The sequence below is a fragment of the Notamacropus eugenii genome, chromosome 5 (genome assembly GCF_028372415.1).
Source record: "Notamacropus eugenii isolate mMacEug1 chromosome 5, mMacEug1.pri_v2, whole genome shotgun sequence".
In the NCBI taxonomy this organism is placed as follows: domain Eukaryota; kingdom Metazoa; phylum Chordata; class Mammalia; order Diprotodontia; family Macropodidae; genus Notamacropus; species Notamacropus eugenii.
Window position 1 is genome coordinate 138,945,227 of NC_092876.1, and position 16,439 is coordinate 138,961,665.

A 16,439-nucleotide genomic window follows, 5' to 3' on the forward strand; every position below is an offset into this window, starting at 1 on the left:
CTTTTAAGTTGTCCACATTTGTCTATAGGAAGCATCAGAGAGAGGTTTGACATCATCTTTGTTGTTTTGTTCTCAGGTGATCAGGAACCCTTAGTCCCCAGAACCAATTAAATTTCGAGGACAGTTTCAATATCTTTTCGAGAAAAACTAGGCTGACTTTCATGAGGAGGAGAGTTAGGATATTGCCCTTACCATGTGATCCCTTTCAGTCTTCTCCAGACTAAGCATACTTTCAATTCATCCTTAACAGACTGAGAGTTCCTTGAGATCAGGGATTATTTTTTGCCTTTCTTTGTATCTCCAGTTCCTGATATATAGTAGGTATTAAATAAATGTTAGTTGATTGACTGACTGATATGGTATGAACTCCAGACTTTTGACCAACCTGGTTGCCTGCCTTTCTCTAGAACAGAAGTCCTTAAACTGCAGTCCACAGACTCCAAAGGAGTCTGTAGATATTACACTTTTATTTCAATAAAATTTCAATAAAATTCTGTGTATTTTTTATACATTTAAAATATTATTTTGAGAAGGGATTCATAGACTTCACCCAGCTGCCAGAGGGGTCCATGATCCCCCCAAAGGACAAAAATCTCTGCTGTAAGTACTCTCAACTAGTCAATTACCTTCTTAGCTTGAGTAGTTCAGAACTTAACAAAATACTCTGGATTTGTTCTGACCATGGCAGAGCATAATGCAATTACTGTTCCTGAATGCTTTGCTGTCTCACACTGTTGACTTATATTGAACTTCAAGATAACTTCAATGTCGTTCATAATGATGTTAATAATTTAATGATAGTAGTAGTAACATATATAAATAATAAGAATATAATAAAAATAGCTCAGTGCAGTATGGTATGGTGATGAGAGAGAACCAGCCTTAAAATCAGGCAGACCTGGGTTCCAGTCCTCCTACCTCTGACACAAAGTGGCTTTGTAACCCTGAACAAGTAACTCAACTACACAGGGCTTTAAACAACACTCTAGCCTTCAGAAAAGGTGCTAACCTTTATTGGTGGATGAAATTCCCTCACCTGGGAGTTTTCTACAGCAATGAAATCACAGGTCTAATCCCTATCTCATTGGCTCCTCAACAAACACTTGTTAAGTACCTGGCACAAAGCTACAAAAAACATGAGCCCCAGTCTAAAAAAAGTTTCTCTAATATAATCTAGTAAAATATACTTTTAAGAAGGGGTGTGCTAGAGCCAGCTTGTATTGGCTTGCAAGAAATTTTCAGTGTGACCATTCACACCTGGAAAATCTGCAAATGCTGCAAGTCAGGGTTGATTTATTGTTTTGTTGATTGTTTGGACTTAAGAAAATGAGGGAGAAAATGCTAACTTTGGAAGATGAAATTTAAAAGCTGTCCTGCTTTTTCAAAGAAAGTTGTTAAGTAACTACTAGCACACTTCTTAGAAGTATTGTCAGTCTTATGAGAAAGAGTGGGATTAATGAAAAGGAGATGCCCATGGTGCTACGAGTAGGGAGAAAAACAATGGAAAGAATGTCAGACAGATCTCAATGATTCTGATTACAGCCAGCTTGCTCAGAAGATGCCCAGGTCCTTTCTAATGATTTCAGGCATAATTTCCTCCATCTGGTCATGTGACTATAGACCTGTAGCTATTGCCTTTGCCTGATTTCAAACATCTGTTTTTGGCTTTGGACTCCAACCAGGACCCTGTTCTGAGCCCACTGGTTCATCTAAAAACTCTGTACCACAACCCTACCCAATCCAGGACAAGCTATCACTGTCAAATTTAGCCTCAGTAAGAAAACTGGCTATCATATTAACAATAATAAAAGCAATCTTGTCACCCATTAAGGAATAATTCACCCCTTCTTGTTGTTCAGTCATGTCTGACTCTTTGTGACTCCACGTGGAATTTTCTTGGCTGAGATATTGGAGTGGTTTGCCATTTCCTTCGCCAGTTCATTTTACATATAAGGAAACTGAGGCAAACAGGATTAAATGACTTGCCCAGGGTCATACAGCTAATAAGTGTCTGAGGCCAGATTCAAGCTTGGGAAGATGAGTCTTCCTGGTTCCAGGCCCAGCACTCTATCCACTGTGTCACATAGCTGTCCCAATTCACCCATTATCTATAAACAAGTACTAGGGATCCTTGAAAAGTATGGACCATTAGGTTTACATTGGGGAGAAGTAGGTTTCCATCAGAATTCAGTCAAAGGGACAGAAAATCATCCTAAAAGTTCTCCCTTCACAATTGTGGTTGGCGTCTGTTTTTTTAGAGTCAGGCAAAAGAATAATAGCTCACTTTTGTGTAACACTTCAAGGTTTACAAATCACTTTTCTCCTTACCACCCTGTGAGGTGAGGAAAATAGTGTCCGCATTATTATGCCCATTTCACAGATGAGGAAAAAGAGGCACAAAGGTAGATATGAACAAGGGTACTATGGCCATAACTCAGTACAGCACACTATTTCTTGGATGAGTGAGTGTTTTATAAGACCCAAGCAACACTCTTTTAAACATTAGCTATGACCATACGATCACACCAAAAAATGCAAAAGATTGGGTTGGATAGTTCTCTGGAAGCAGGGGATCTGAAGCAACACCAGATAGGACAGTGGAATGAATAGGCTTTATCTGAGCCCATAACACTGACTGGCTTTTACTGACTGCCTGACTGTGTCTGTGAAGTCTGTTACATCCGAAGAGCCCATCCAATTAGCATGCAAATGAAACTGAGCAAGAGCAAAAGCTAAGTGAACCAGGCAAGGCCATTGTCCCTCATCCTCCTGGTCCACGTTCCTGCCTTCGCTTAGTAAATGTGTCACAACAACAACAAAATCAACCCTGGCTTTTGCTCCATGTTCTGGGCATTTTAACAACCTCCTTGTTTCCCTACATATACTAAGCCCTGACATTAGCCTGAACTTTAAAAAACAAATGAACAATCAACATAATTAACATAAGGCACAATTGTTGGGTTGTGGGGGGGGGGGGGTTGCCTTTCATAAAAATAGAGAAAAGAATATGCAAAATTAATAAATTAGTGCCTTCTGATGAATGGAAAACTGCAGCTCCAGGTAATTGAGGCTTGGCTATATAATTGGTTTTGCTAATATTCAATAAATGTGAACATTAGCATTGCAAATATTTGCTTTCAAGCTGTTCCCTTCTGTCTTTTCCGTGGGACAGTATGATGGAGAGTTCCTGGTTTTGACAATTGTTAGCTGTACAACTCTAGCTAACTTCTCTGAGTCACAGCTTTCTCTGTAAAATGGGTAAAACAGGTGTTTGCTCTGCCTGGCTCACAGGGTTTGTTCTAAGCTAAGTGTGTGGTAAACTTTAAAACGTAATATAAATACTTCACTCTTCTTTATCTGTTTTTCATTCTGACATCTACTGAATCTTTGTTGCTTTCAGAGTCTTTGTTTAGTCCCTTTGGGTTGTCTCTGATTTATATCTACTCTTCCTGCTGTCAACACCCTTGATTTCTACCCAAATATAGAAGGAATTTCAAACATCCCCTGACCTGTTATTCGAGAGAGAGCTGATTGGGGCAGCATCGTCAGTAAAGGGTCATTGTCATTTGTTGGAAATGCCCATTCTGTTAAACAGGTCATCAATGTTTATTCTCCAGGAACTCTCTGTTAGCTTAAAAAAAAAAGAAAAAACAATCGCATGTATCAGTTCAGAGGCATCATGGCACAGTAGTTTGAGTACAGAACTTCAAGTCGGGAAGGACTGGGTTCAAAGCCTATCTCTAATGTTTACTAGCTGTGTAGCTACCAACAAATCATCGGATCTCTCTGAACCTCAGTGTTCTCACGTGTAAAATGGGAATGGCAATAACCTATGGTTTTTACTTCAGAAGAGAGGAGAGAGGCTCAAATGGGATAACTGATACAAAGCACTTTGCACATTTTAAATTATATTAGTATTTTATATTGTCAGCATCATATTAAGCACTTCTCATGTTCCAAGTACTGTGCTAAGTGTTGGAGATACAAATAAGAAAAGACAGTCTCTCTCCACCCCTGCCCCCCCACCATCCTCAGAGAGCTTACCATCTAGTAGGGAGAGACTCACAAAAGGAAGCTGGAAAGGGGTGGGGCTGGAAAGGAGGAGACAGACACCAGGGGTGAAGGGCATCATGTTCTTCTGAGTTCAAACCAAGAAGAACTTCAGATGGAAAATGGAGAGTTACTTGGAAAGTCCAGATGGCTACCCTATATAAAAGAAAGCCCTGAGGGGAGTTTAGTGCTCCACCCTCCAGCTCTTCAATCAGAGAGGAGAGGAGGCTGAGGGCTGGGTTGGTGTTAAGTATCCAAAGCTGAGTTAAAGGGTGATTTCAGGTGATCTTGAGATCCTTGGAATTCAAACTTAGTAGAGCTACATATGGGAAAAAGACCATTAACATTAATATGTCATTATATGTGATATAATATCATTTATTTTGTATATTGTGTTAACATCATATAATTATTAAATCATATTTTAAATTAATTATAATGACATCATTATACCACCCACAATGCTCGGTATATAGTAGCCACTCAATAAATGTTCATCAGATTGAATTGACTGGAACAAAGTTGGCCATTTCCTAAGGATAATCTAGCAGCAACTTCTTTTCCTGGATGAAAATGCATAGTCCTCCCGCTCACCCCTATCCCCACCCAGATGATTGCCACAGAACAGTACCATGAGGTAGACTGTACTAGATGATCACATTCAAAACAGTTCATGAACAAAGACCCTCTTTCTCATTTCCCTACAGTCCCTTCCTCTTAATGTGAATCTAAAAGCCACCAAGGAAAAACCAATATTTTCACTATTCAAATGTTTCAAAGTTCTTTTAATGAACACATAGCACAGCACACTGGTGCCCTCTAGCTCCAGACAGAGCAGAAGAAGTCACCAGGATGTTAAGAGTTTTGAAGCAATCTGATCAAACTCCAATAAAAATGAGGCCACAAAACCATAGATAAGGATTCTGAAGGCTGCATATTGACTTAGAAAACCACATATTAACATTATCTATCTTCACCTGTATTTTTATTTTTAAGTATTTCTCCAAATACATACCTTTAATCCATTCTGGAGGTACGCAGGAGTGTTGTAGGAGCAATGTATTCTGTAGGGTGTGTTTGACATCTCTGCTTTAAGATGTAAACAAAGTGCTTTTCTTGCCACAATCCTGTTAGGCAAATATTGCAGATCTTATTGATTCCACTTAACAGAGGAATCACTGACAGTGGCTATTGAGTCAGTCTTGAAGTCAGAAAGATCTGTGTTCAAGTCTACCTCTGACACATATTGGCTGTGTGACCCTAGGCAAGTCACTTAACTCCGGAGCCAGAGAAGAAAATGGCAAATCACTCCAGTATCTTTGCCAAGAAAACCCCAAATAGGGTCACAAAGAGTCAAACATGACTGAACAACAATAAAATTTTCAGGCTCCCATCTTATTTGTATAGGAATTGCTACAAAAAATTGAAAAATACATCTATTAATTAACAAATGAGGGAACTGTACAGATGAGGAAATTACAGTGAATAATAACAATTATTATTGGGGGCAAGTAGGTGTCTCAGTGAATAGACCACTGAGTCTGGAGTCAGGAAGACCTGAGTTCAACTCTGACCTTAGATACTTAACTATAGCTGTATGACCTGGGCAAGTCACTTAACTCTGTTTACCTCAGTTTCCTCATCTGTAAAATGAGCTGGAGAAGGAAATGGAAAACAACTCCAAGAAAACCCCAAATGGAGTCACAAAGAGTTGGACACTATTGAAACAGCTCAACAACAATTAACAGTTGAGGAAACTGAAGGTCTGAAATTGACATGGTTACATCTAGTAAGTGTCTAGGGTGGGATTTGAACATGGGCCTCCTGACTACCAAACCTAGCATTCTTTCTACTATAACCCGTTGCCACAGAAGATGTATCCACTCTAGGTTCTTGGATTAGAACTTCCCAGAGCGCCAATCATGACCTACGAAGGGAGAATTGTCTGGGACAGGGTCATAAGTCTGCCCTGCTGCTACTGTTCAATCATTTCCAGTGACATAAACTACTTAGGAAGCAATCAGAGACTGGGCAGGAGTTCACATATTTCTGTGCAGAGTGTGAGTCTACAAAGCTCCCGGGTACATGTGAAAGGTATTTTATCACACTATTATTAGGAGCAGCAGCAATCAATAAATAAATGAATTACGTTGCATTTGTGCCCTGTAGTTTAAAGGGCTATAGCAAAAGTTGCAGACCTATTAGTTCTGTACAGAAATGTAATTCTGAGACACTTCACAACTACCAGGAGAGATGTATTTCCTTTCAGCTAGCATTAAATACTGACTAACACAGAGAGACAGGATAGTGTTGATACTAGGTTATAAGATTATTGTTTTTAGGAATCTGATTCTAGTGGATATTTTCATAGTCTGGCCATGTCTAGGGGCTACTCTATCCTGTGTGACTTGTCTGCCTAGGAAATAGTATCTCCTCCACTAGTGCATCTCTAATACTTACCATAAGTACTATTCTCTGATGAAGGGCCTTTTTAGGAAATTGCAGGTTGGTCACATGAAAGGCAGCATGATTTGTCTTGGTCCTGGAATCTGGGTTCAAGTCTTCCCTCAGTAACTGCTGAGTGGAGGGCGTAGGGCAAAGCAAAAATACCAAAAAACAAAAAACTTTTCCCAAAACCTTCCTTTGAACAGGGGCCAGCAGCTCAGCCAACCCTTCAGCTGTATTGCTTAATTTTGTCTCCACACAGAGTATCTCTCCTCACCAATCCCTTTTGTGTATTGCTTCACACCATTTGATTATCAGCTCAGTGAAGGCAAGAAGTGTCTTACTTTTACTTGTTTGTATCTCCAGTGACTAACACAATGCGTGATACATGGTAGGTGCTTAATAAATGTCTATTGTGTTGTACTGCTGTATAGTTACTTCTGACCTACCCTGGTCAAGTCGTATAATCTCCTAGGGCATCTGGAAGCTCTCAGAGACTAGAAATTAGAAAGCAAGTGCTGATCTGCATTGTCAGAGGGAATTGACAGTGTCGCTCCTGTATCTGTGAGCTCAATGGTCATATGAAACAAACAAGCACACCTTGGTTGCAGCATTGTGCTTCACTGATAGAAGAACTAGCTAACATATACCTGTTCGGAGACTATTTTTATCTCATTCATTGATTTATTCCATACATATTAATTAAATATTTGTATTCACAATCATTTGCTGAGAGAGATACAAAGATAAATAAGGCATCATCTCTTCCCTCAAATAGCTTAAAATCTAACAAGGGAAATAAGGCATTCCTATAACTGTGATTCAAGGAAGAATGTGGCAAGTGTTTTAAGAGAGGTTTTATACTAGCCAGGTATTGTGGGAGCTCAGAGAATACAGAATATTTGGGCCAGTAAGGCTTCATTTCATAGCTCCTTACTACCTAGAGCAGAGAGAAGACCTGTCCCTCAGTCAAAGGGACACAGAACAGGTAAGGGAGGCTGAAGCTTTGGTGGGAAGAGAAGGAGAGGACTTTTATAGTGTATGAAACTAAGCAACTAGGCAGCATCCTGAGGGTCTGCAGATGCTGGGAGGTTGGACCAGGAGGAATTTAACCATTAGGATAGAATGGGGAAGCATGCACAAAGAAAAAGAGGCATCTTGAACAAACCTTATCGATAATAGGACCCTATGGCAGCCCCAAGGTCTTAGGAAAACTGGGCTGAAACTGAAAGAAAGAAGGTAATAAGGACATAGAGGAGTGAAGAAATTCTTTTATTAACCTGACAAGGTTATTGTTGTAAAGAAAAACAACTCTGAAAGATTTAGAATTTCCTGATCGACACTGTGACCAACTAGGATTCCAAGAACTCATGATGAAACATGTTATCTCCTTCATTCCTTCTTTACTTCCTTCCCTCCCTCCTTTCTTCCTTTCTCCTTCCCATTTTCCCTTCATATCTTTCTTTCTTCTTCCCTCCTTCCTCCCTCCCTCCTTTCTTTCTTTTTCTTTCTTTCTACCTTTCTTTCTTTCCTTCCTTTCTTCTATCCTTCATTTCTTTCTTTCCTTCCTTTCTTCCATCCTTCCTTTCTTTTCTTTCTTCCTTTCATTCCTTATCCATCATCTATAAAATGGGGACAACAACAGTCCATATCCCAGAGGATTAAGTAAGGTAATGTATTAAAGCATTCTGCACACTTAAAACACTACATAAAATAGTTATTAAAATTCTGAAGTAATTGATGTTCATTGCCTTAGTGAGGATCACACGGGTAGTAAATGACAGGGCTAGGATTTGGATCCAAGGCCTCTGACTCCAAATCTAGGCTCAGTCCACTCCACCAAGTATCCAATGAAGGAAGAAGTGGGCCTTGCCCTTCATTAGAGTGTGTCCTGTGATCTGTAAAATAATTGATTCTTTCCTGATGTGCTGTTTGCTTAATTTAGGGGCAACTGAACTAAATATACTTGAATCTGAAAAGCCAGTGTCCTGCCATAATTACAATTGCATTTGCTCGGAGGCTGATAATTACTCTTAATTTGAGTATTTCATTTTGTGCCTGGAAGCAAGAGATTAAAAAGAACATTTTACCTTCCTGGGATAACATTTTTCTTCCTGCTGTTATAATAGCTTAGTCTCTCTCTCAGCTGGTCTTGCTCCTTTTCTTTTTCCTACCTACCCTTCAAACCTCAGTCTCAGCCTTTGTCAGTGAGGCCAGTCCACATTCCTTTCTCTTCCTTCTCACATTCCCCAAGTTCTTCTTGCCCTAGTCATCCCTATTACACTTTTGCTTCGAATAGGAGGGTATAGAGGGAGAGAGAGAAGAGAAAGACAGGAAAGATAGACAGAGGAGAGAGACAGAGGAGAAAGGGAGAGAGAGAAAGACAGAGAAAGAGACAAACAGAGAGACAAAGAGACAGAAGAAGACAGAAGAGAGACAGACAGAGGAGAGAGGAAGAGAGAGAAAGACAGACAGAGAGAGAAAGAGAAAAGGAGACACACAGAGAGAGACTCTTTCAGACTTATAGGATATCTGAATCTTAGTGGGGTTAAAGTGGTTGAGGACAAGGGCCTCCGTTTTGCAAGTTGGGAATTCTGTTGCCTGACTTAGGGTTGTCTGGGTCTTTGTCTTCTCATTGGAGATGTACTTTCACCGAAGCCACAGAAGCTGGAGGGTGTTGTGATGGAAGGCGTGCTGAGAAGACAGCCCTAACTGATGGATAAGACAAATACTCCCCACATTGATTCTCCTCTTCTGGATCTTACTCACCACACATTTTGGTGCAGAAATATATTCTCCTTTGCTTCATTCTCTAATTCATGAACCACAGGGTGTACTGGAGTTGGGAAACAGGCCTAGCAACTTGCCTAGCTGTAGTAACAGTTGACATTTACATAGCTTTACAGTTTACAAAGAAAAGTACTTTGTACACTTTATTTCATCTGAATACTACAACAGCTCTGGGACATAGTTTTTGTTTTGTATTCTTTTGTTTTTGCCCAGACTTGTGCTTTCACTTGACAAAAACCCTTGATTTTAACTACCCACTCTACAACTTAGTCTGGCCTGTGGAATTAGTGTTACCATGAAACTACACTTCAGGTATTGCTCATTTTACAGATAAAGAAACTGAGGCTCATAGATTTTAAGTGACAAATTCAGGGTCAGGAAGCTGTTAAGTATCAAAGGCAGAATGGGAACTCAGGTCTTCTTGACTTAAAGTCTGCCAAGTGACGCTGACCTCATCAGCTATGTTATTGGTAGAGTGATTTTTTTTCTGTCTTGTCCTTATATTCTTCATTCAATTTAATTTAACAAATATTTGGTGATACTACCCCAGGGCATCGGGTTCTGAAGAGTGAGCTTTCACCTTTTGTTTTGCTTGGAGTGTGGCTTACTGTGGCCATTTCCTGGCCTCTCTCTAGTAACAGCTCTATTCCCTTCAGGTTCCCCTATACGTATGTTCCTTCCTCCATTAGAATATAAGCCCCTTGAGGGCAGGCACTGTACTTGTTTTTGCATCCCTAGCACCTAGCACATTGCCTGGAACATAATAAGCATTTAATACTCTGTCTCTGTCTCTGTCTCTCTGTTTCTGTCTCTCTGTCTCTGTCTCTCTGTCTCTGTCTCTCTGTCTGTCTCTCTCTCTGTCTCTGTCTTTCTCTCTCTGTCTCTCTCTCTGTCTCTCTCTCTCTCTGTCTCTCTCTCTCAGAAAAAATAAAACACAGTCACTGTCCTCAAGAAGTTCGAAGCCATATTTGTGACTTCATCCTCATGACCCCATTTGGGGGTTTTCTTCACAAAGATATTGGAGTGGTTTGCCATTTCTTTCTCCAGCTCATTTTGCAGGTGAGAAAATTGAAACCAACAGGGTTAAGTGACGTGCCCAGGGTCACACAGCTAGTAAGTGTCTGAGGTCAGATTTGAATTTAGGAAGATGAGTCTTCCTGACTCCAGGTTTAGCCCTTTATCACTGAGACACCTTCCAGATCTTAATCTATAATCTATAATCCTAAAATTCCTTCCAACCATGCTAGATTTTATGGTTCTTTTGTGTCCTCAATCGTATCTCACCTCTGGCCACAAACAGGTACTCAGTAGGTAAATGAGTTCATCCTATTCTAAAAAGGCATATGTTTTCTATGGGCTTGATCAGGAGCTCACAGGCTCCCTCTTCTGGTGTTCAGTGGCACAAAAGTAAAAAAATTTGGGCACAAAAAAAAAGGGGGGCTTGGGCTCAGAGTATACATAACCACAGCGGATAGAGGAGAAAGAAAGGTAGACCTGGCAAAGTTAAACACTTAATATTTTCAAGGACAGGATTGAGCTGTTGCCCTCGTGGAAAAATCAAGAGTCTGATTTAAATTAACTGAAGAAGGGAGTTGAGATCCGAGATCCAGTGCAATGCTAGATTTGACAGAAGGCTTGAGTTGGAATTCTAACTGCTTACCTGCTCCCCATGTGACCTTGGGTAAGACACTTACCTTCTTGGGGCTTCAGTTTCTAGAAAATGAGGTTGTTGAATTAGATGACTCCTCTGGTCTGTTCCCTTCTAGCTCTAAATCTATGAGCTTAAGTAAGAAACAGAGACAGAGTCAATTAACATTTATTAAGCCCATGTGCCAGGTACTGTGCTAAGTTCTAGGAATACAAAAAAAAAGACACAAGACATTACAGGCCCTTGAGGAACTTACAGTCTGATGTGGGAGACAACACATAAAAAGAAGCTGAAAAAGAGGGCAAAGAGGGGCAACAAAGAAACCAGGTAAATTATCTGAGGAGCTATGAGCTTGAGTTGATTTCATCTTGTGGAATGATGAGTTTCTAGAGAAGATGAAATTTAGAAAATTAGTTGGGTAGGAAAAAATGAGAATTCCCTGGGTGCCATCCTTAAATTATGAAGGATCCAAGAGGAGGTCTCTAATGTCCATCCTCCACTCTCTCCAGTGAGGGGAAAGATGAGATCCCAGGGGCCAGGTGTGTTGGGGAGGTGTGAATTTCTGAGTTGATTTCATCAACTGGACTGCAGAGGAAAGACTGACCCAAGGAGTCAGGTCTAGCATTCCTCACTGTAGGCTTCTTGACAAGAAAAAGAGAACTTTTAGAGTCACCTTTAAGGAGTACCCTGGTATGGTGAAGAGTGTTGGCCTTAGTGAAGAGCCCTTAGTTCACATCTTGGTCCTAACAGTTCATACCCATCTGAGAAAAGTCTTCAATGGTCTTTGCAAAATGGGAGTGATGATAATACTTTTGCGACCAACCCCACAGGATTATCGTAAGGAAAATTCAAAATAAAGTTGGGTTGTTAATATTAAAGGCTGTAGCCCAGCAGCTTGTGGAAGGGCTATCTCAGGATGGAATCCAATTTATAAGCTGTCAGAGTAGGGAGAGGCTGAAAATAGGGGGCTTGAGTCTATGCTGTGTTTAGTTAATTTGCTTGGGTCCCACTCTCCCAGAGAAAGTCCTGCTACAATTTCTCCTTAGGATTTTTGGGGTACCTTGGAGGTTTGAGGGAGTCTCTTCTTTATATGTTATTAGCTCAAAGCCCTCATTGGTTAACCTGAGTTGTCAGAGGTTAGTAACTCCCTAATGCCTCTTTCCTATTTAAGTAATTCACATCAATTAACTCTTACAAAGAATTATTTACTTTGAAAATATCCTAAGAACAAAAGAACATGCACTTTCCCTCACCTGGGGGGCACAGTGTTTCATATCTCACTTCAAATGCAGCATTGCTTTCAGGTACTACTAGGCTATCTCAAAGGTCAGTTCCAAAGGTCGTTCATTGTTGACCCAAGGCATGGATACTAAGGTAACTTCCAAACTCAGCATGGGCTCATATCTCCTGGGTACCCAAAGGCTCACTCTCTAGACCTTTAGAAACTCACAAAGTTGGAGCCTCCTTTACTTAAAATACAAAAGAACAAAGGACAAAGCAAATAAAACAATAAATGACCTATTTTCATAGGGCTACATGCCAATCTCAGAAGAGAGAAGGCTCAAAGGCTCTCCCCATTCAACATTCTCTCTCATTGGATGTCAGTGAAAGCGCCAAACCAAGAAAGAGCCAAAGAGAAAAATGGCTGAAGCTCCAGTCCTTTCTGAATGTCTCTGAAGCAAATCAAAGAGACACCTACTAATCATGTAGTTAGCCAACTAGAACCAACCAGAGAATACCTGTACCTCTTCAACATCTCCCCAAGGTACTTCCATTATATATCTTCATGACTGTCCCAGAAACAGGCTTTCAGCTTCTCCCAAAAGGGGAATTTGTATCAGCTGAGCACACTGATGCTCTCTAAGCATAAGCCCATCCTATTCCATCTGTTTTATGGAAATCTTTGATTAACTCTAAGAACAAGATGGTAGAAATTACCAGGGCAGAACTGGTAGTCTCTTTAACCTATTTTATCAATGTCACCATCATTTATTAAGGGCATAGTATGTGCTAAGTCCTGTGAGAACTAGAAATACAAAAAAAGAGCAAAAGATAGTCACATTCTAGTGGGGAAATCAACATGCAAACAAATATGTATGTACAAGATATGTACAATATATATGTGAAGTTATTTCAGAGATAAGGCACAAGCCTCCCAATGAAGGGAATACCACTGAAAATTAAAATGAACAAAATTTAAAACAAAAGCCATTGAACTGATAAAGAAAACTAGGATCTCTTTTTAAAAATCAATAAAATAGATGTCATTATCTAAACCGATTCAAAGAAAAAAAAACAAATTACTAGTATTAAAAATGAAAAGGAATTCACAAGTGAAGAGGAAGCAAAGTCTGTTATTAGAAACTATTTTACTCAACTGTATGCCCAAAAGAGCAACATCTTAAATGAATATTTACAAAATATGAAATATTCAAATTGTCAGAAGAAAAAACGGAGAATTTTTTCAGAAGAAGGAACAGGCCATAAATGTACTTCCAAAAGAAAAAAAATTCACAAATTAATTCTATCAAACAACCAGAGAAAAATTAATTTCAATATTGCATAAATTGTTTGAAAAATAGCAAAAGAAAGGATCCCATCAAATTTCTTCTAAAGCACTGATATAGTCTTGATACATAAGCCAAGAAGAATCAAAATTGTAAAAAGAAAACTAGAGAACATTTTTCTAATTAACATAAATGAAAAAATTTCAAATAAAATATTGGCAGAGTGAGAAAATCAATATATTACAAAGTTTATACACTGTGATGAGATTGGATTTATATCCCAAAATGTAGGATTGATTTAATAATTTTTTAAAAGCTATAAACTTTATTAATAACAAAATCAATAAAAATCATATGATTATATCAATAGATGCAGAAAAAAACTTATGACAAAATACAACATCCATTTCTGTTAAAAATAAGCGAACACTAAACTAGGAGGTAGGAACAAGAACTTGGCACAGAAGGAAAAAGTACAATGAGTTCCCTTGAAAAAAAATCTCTCTTCTAAACACATCTAAGAAACATGCCAGATCAAATTCTGATTGGGAAATCCTAGAAAAAAACCATAGTGAGTCATTTTTCCAGTCAAGATCAGATAGAGAGACAGAGAAGTCTGTGGACCCTGGGGAAGCAGTCTGGCCAGGAGCATGTCTGAGCGGAGCATTCCAATGTTGGGAGGCATCCAAGAAGCACAGAGGGGATGAAAACTGTGTAGGGAACAGGTACAGGTGCCAGTTGATAGTTCTCTTTTTTCTAAGTTCTGGGTCATAGATACAGGGTGGGCAGAGGAGGAATCTTCTTGTAGGGGTGGTAGTCCAGACTAAGGCGAGAACTCAAGCCCTACTTTATGTTACAAGAGAACAGTAATTTCAGAAACAAGCATCAGCATTGTGACTCATCCCCCAGGAATAGATCAGGGTCTCAGTTCAAGCTTGCAGCTTAGTATGAAGCCTAAGGAGGAATAGCTAGGGCACGAATCCTAAACAAAGGGGAAGTCTACAATTCTGTCACTCTGAACCAGTTGGTTGATAATAATTGAGTCCAGCAACAGTCTACTGTTGCTCAAATCCAAACCCAAGTCAGGATCTTGCAGAGCTCGGACCAAGAGAGCAATGATTATATTTGCCCTGAATCAGACCTCTTTGAGAGTACTGAAAGCTTTTAAGTTCCCAATCTGAGATCCTGAAATAACACAATGTTAAATGATCCAAGAAAGTAGCAATAAGACCAGCCCAAATATTCTCTATAGAAGTGTGCAGAGACTTGCCCTTTTCAGGATTCAGGCAGTAAGATGGAAGAATGAACAAGCAGAAAAACAAGTCTACCATAAAGAGCTATTATGGTGATAGAGGCATAAATCTGGTGTGTGTACATGTGTGTGCACGCACACAAACACACACGGCACAAATCCAGAGGAAAATAATAACTCCAAAACATCTACAAGCTAATTCTCAGAAAAAGAAACAGCAGCTTAAACATAAATTCAACTAGAATTTTTGGAAGAAATGAAGCAAATGTTAAAAATGCTTTTTTTAAATAAATGAAATGAGAACACTAGAGGAAAAAACATTGAAAAAGAAATGAGAGCTATAGAAAAAAATCACAGGAAAGGGAGCTTGGCACAAGAGGCATGAAACCTTGCTCATACAACAAACTCCCTGAAAATTAAAATGGACCAAACAGAAGCAAATAAATCCATAAAACAAGAAATATTAAAATCAAAACATGAAAAAAAAGAAGAAAATGTGTTATCTCAAAGCAACTATGACTAACCTGTAAGACAGACTGAGTACGAAAAATTTAAGAATTCTTATACTACCTGAAAGCCATAAATAAAAAAAGAGCCTAGATATATTTCATGAAATCTAAAAGAAAGCAGCCCAGGTTTCTTAGAACCAAAGGGCAAAGTAAAAATAGAAAGGATTCACTGGTTACTTCTTGAATGAAATCCCAAAAGGAAAACTGCTAGGAACAATTTAGCCAAAATTCAATCTTCCATATCAAGGAAAAAATATTCTGAGCAGCCAGAAAGAAGGAATTAAAATACAAACAGTAAAGATCACACATAATTTAGCAGTCACCACCATAAAGGAGTGAAGAACTTGGAATATGATCTCCCAGAAGCAAAGAATGTAGACTAACTGCCAAGAATAACTTATCCAGAAAAATTTAGTAAAATTCTATGAGGGGAAATGGATCATTAATAAAATAGAGAACTTCCAAGCATTCCTGATAAAGAGACCAAACTATATAGACACTTTAAAGTTCAAACACAAGAGTTAAGAGAAACATAAAGAGGGAAAGATGAACACAAATAAGGAAGGATGAAACACAGATAAGCAGTTAACATTCTAACTTGGAGAAATGATACATATGAACCCAATTGTCAGGGGTCATAAAGGTTGTCTAATTAAACAGAAGGCATGGAAATGGTTCTCTTCTGATTGTCATAAAAGAAGAATGGAAAGGAAAAGAAAGAGACATATGCAAGGGAGGGAACCCTGTTGGAATTCACCAATGTACTATTTACCTTCTAATGTCTCCTCTAAAGTTGACTGTTCTCATCTTTTGTTTCTTTTGCCAATTTGGAAGGTACAAAGTGAAACCTCAGGGTTGTTTTGATGGGTGTTTCTCTTATTTTTAGTGTTTCAGAGAATTCTTTCATGTGGTTAATAATTTACAATTTTTCTTTTGATAACTATCAAATGAATAACAGCAGGATTTTTAATAGTGCTATAAAATAATACAAAAATAAACATTCACACACTCAAAGGAATAAACAAGAATACTACGTTATGCTGAAAGGACTTATAGACAACAAGCCAATATCAATATGCTATAAATGCCTTAGCACCTAAATTCATAAAGGAAAAAAATAACAATTGCAAGAAGACAGAAATAGTAATATAACAACAGCAGAAGTTCTTTGATAGTTTCATTCTTTTTTGCTAATATTTCCTTATTTTTCACTTTCTGCCTCCTTCCTCTTTAATAGA

General features: G+C 38.8%; 1 long non-coding RNA gene across 2 annotated transcripts in view; it reads right to left on the reverse strand.

The window, feature by feature from the left end:
* The window catches only part of LOC140505249 (uncharacterized), a 54,057-nt gene extending 38,011 nt beyond the window's left edge, over window positions 1-16,046 (reverse strand). The window contains exons 1-3 of one of the 2 annotated variants that reach the window (XR_011967424.1): window positions 15,974-16,046; window positions 10,980-11,066; window positions 3,510-3,631 (exon numbers count right to left, since the gene is read on the reverse strand). This is a non-coding gene — a long non-coding RNA (uncharacterized lncRNA). Of the gene's footprint in view, window positions 1-3,509; window positions 3,632-4,044; window positions 4,366-10,979; window positions 11,067-15,973 lie in introns of those variants that run through there. The other variant, XR_011967425.1, reaches the window with a different exon arrangement.
* Between the last annotated feature and the right edge of the window lie 393 nt (window positions 16,047-16,439).